The 2,951-nt window shown below is 41.9% G+C and overlaps 1 long non-coding RNA gene across 1 annotated transcript; it reads left to right on the forward strand.

Moving 5' to 3' along the window:
- Nucleotides 1-628: 628 nt before the first annotated feature.
- Nucleotides 629-1,216, forward strand: LOC147365057 (uncharacterized). Its single transcript, XR_015135122.1, has 2 exons — nt 629-746; nt 957-1,216. It is a non-coding gene; the product is annotated as an uncharacterized LOC147365057 (long non-coding RNA).
- The last annotated feature ends 1,735 nt before the right edge of the window (nt 1,217-2,951 follow it).

Genomic DNA, 2,951 nt, shown 5'->3' on the forward strand with positions numbered 1-2,951 from the left:
GAGCTGGAAACATGTTTGTTCAGTTAGATTTTAGGTCATTGTGTCTTAAGAGGATTCTTTTGAGTTAGATTAGATTTCTTTAAAAATAGAAGTGGGGAAATAAGAGGAAGTGTTGGCCTGATATGAAGAAAAGCTACACAGATCCCCTGAATCATGAGAGCCTCGCCCAGATTTCTATCACTAGAATATCTTAGGACTGGTTTTTCAGTGTGAGAGAGTGGCTTCTAATCAGACAAGCATTGCCATTTGATGTAAAACACACTTGTAGACATCACTGTATCCCCACACACATTGACTTGGACCATATGCTTCTCACATTTTTAATTTAACTAAAGTGGCAAATTTTTACTTCATCAGTTCCCATAGTAAGGATCTATGTTTCAAATATTTCTTTGATCAGGGTCTTGAGTCCACAAGATGGCAGTGTCTTCTCAGGGACCCTGCTCATGTATTCCTTCCTGTGTGTGTGTGAGATAGAGGGGGTGGGGGGCCGGGGGAGAAAGTGGGAGGAGAGAGGAGGAGCTCGGTGGTGTGTTGCATGGGTAATGAAAAAAGTCTCTTTTGTCTTTGACTGAACAGGCTCTTTTTATGATTTCTAAAGCAGAAGAATTGAAATGTCTGAGCTCAACTCTTTTTTTTTTTTTTTTTTTTAGGGCTTAAAATTTGAATCCTCAGTGAACCAGAGGAGGAAAGAATGATGAAATCCTCAAGAGTTTTATTAGTGATCCTGTGGCTTCAGTTGATCTGTAAGTTTGGGGCATTTCTATGAGACCATAAAAAACACTATTTGGAGTCATTGTCCCTTCTAGGCTCATGGAGAAACATGAACACTATTTCCCTTAAATAAGGGATGGTAGAGGTGAGAGGCCTGTGAAGAGATAACTTGAATTCTGCAGAGGAAGCATCACCACCTAACTCACCTTCTCTGATTGAGCATTCACTGTCTCTTTGCACAGCGGTGAGCAGCCAGCAGAACACAGTGGAGCAGAGTCCTGCATCTCTGCCTGTCCCAGAGGGAGCCGCCGCGTCTCTCGGCTGCACTTATTCTGACAGCAATTCTCAGTACTTCACATGGTACAGACAGTACCTTGGGAAAGGCCCTGAGTTTCTGCTGTATGTGTATGCCAACAACAACAAAGAGGAAGGAAAATTTACAGCACAGTCCAATAAAACCAACAAGCATGTCTCCCTGCATATCAGAGACTCCAAGCCCAGCGACTCAGCCACCTACCTCTGTGCAGTGAGCACACAGTGCTCCCCAGGCACCTGCAGCCTGTGCCCAAACCTGCTGGGGCCCCGGCAGTGCCTCTTGGAAAGCTTAGGCTGCAGGGCACAGACATTCTGTTACCTCTCTAACTGTAGATGAGGATTAAGAGTAACAGTGTAGAAGGTTTGATTGATTAGGGAAGTATTTTCATAATTCTGAAAACAGTTGATTCTGAAGGGAAATTAAAGACACAGTTTGGTCTGAATGACTGAAATATTTTTCAATCTTCTTATTGTACTCTAGTTTGTACCATAATTTTACTCACTGGAATTGGTATTATGATGCTTTTATATATGACAATATTTTAATATGATAACTGGTATACTCCCTCATAGTTCCTGGTACATTTTGCTCTTTCCCCATGTAGATATTCAAGGTGTTTGATATTCATTGCTTTAGAAAATAATGGAAAAACATAAATGCAGAAGTCTTTTTTTTTTTTTAATGTGGGCCATTTTTAAAGCCTTTATTGAATTTGTTACAATATTGTTTCTATTTTATGTTTTTTGCTTTTTGGCTGTGAAGCATGTGGATATTAGTCCCCAGGCCAAGGATTGGAAGGCACACAAGTGGAAAGAGATTTGGAAAGTCCTTCTGCACTGGAAGGCCAAGTGTTAACCACTGGACCTCCAGGGAAGTCCCAGAAAGGAGTCTTAAGCAACTATTTTGAAAAAGTTGTAAGTCATGAATTATTTAGTTATAGATCTGCCACCTCATCTTCACCCATCTTCATCTTCAACTGCAACCCCATTGGTGGATTAGATAAGGATACATTTGATGGGTGGATGGAAGGACTAACATCAGAAGGTGAGAACTGGTTGAAATGAAAAGCCTAGAGAGTTGCAGGAATTCAGATCAGAGGTTTATATTACCATTTTTGAGTAAAGGCTGAGTAGAACTCAAAGTTCCAGATGTGAGCCTTGTGGGAGAGTGCATTGATTCCTATGTACTTGCGTGTGGCTGGGGATGGTAGAGAGAATTAGCTACAGCCATAGAATATCCCACACCCACAGCAGGGTGTAGGGGTACAGATTACCTGAGAAGGATCTCTGAGTAACCAATGTTATAGTGATTAAAGACCTACATGGATCAGTTATCAAAGACCATATGGTATTGAGGATGTTTTAGAAAATGTTGGTGAGAGAGATGGGAATACAACAAGGATATGAATATCTGCCGTCTCCTGACTCACTGACACTGTGGAATTGTCCTATAACTTATGCCAAAGTCCAGGGAAATGTTTGTGATCTGATGGAAATCAATTGATGCTTTTGAACTGTGGTGTTGAAGACTCTTGAGAGTCCCTTGGACTGCAAGGAGATTAAACCAGTCGATCCTAAAGGAAATTAAACCTGAATATTCATTGGAAGGACTGATGCTGAAGCTTCAACACTTTGGTCACCTGAGGCAAAGAGTTGACTCATTGGAAGACCCTGATGCTGAGAAAGATTGAAGGCAGGGGAGAAAGGGATGACAGAAGACGAGACGGTTGGATGGCATCACGACTCAATAGACATGAGTTTGTGCAAGATCCAGGAGATGGTGAAGGACAGGGAAGCCTGGCATGCTACAGTCCATGGGGCCGCAAAGAGTCAGATATGACTGAGTGACTGAACAACAACAAATAGACCCAGGGAGAAAAATTAGAAGTCACAGTCGTCGTAAAGCTGAAGTAGTGTGCCGG

This window comes from Bos grunniens, chromosome 10, assembly GCF_055505025.1.
Source record: "Bos grunniens cultivar Pamir isolate PY7600 chromosome 10, Bosgru_T2T1.0, whole genome shotgun sequence".
In the NCBI taxonomy this organism is placed as follows: Eukaryota; Metazoa; Chordata; class Mammalia; order Artiodactyla; family Bovidae; genus Bos; species Bos grunniens.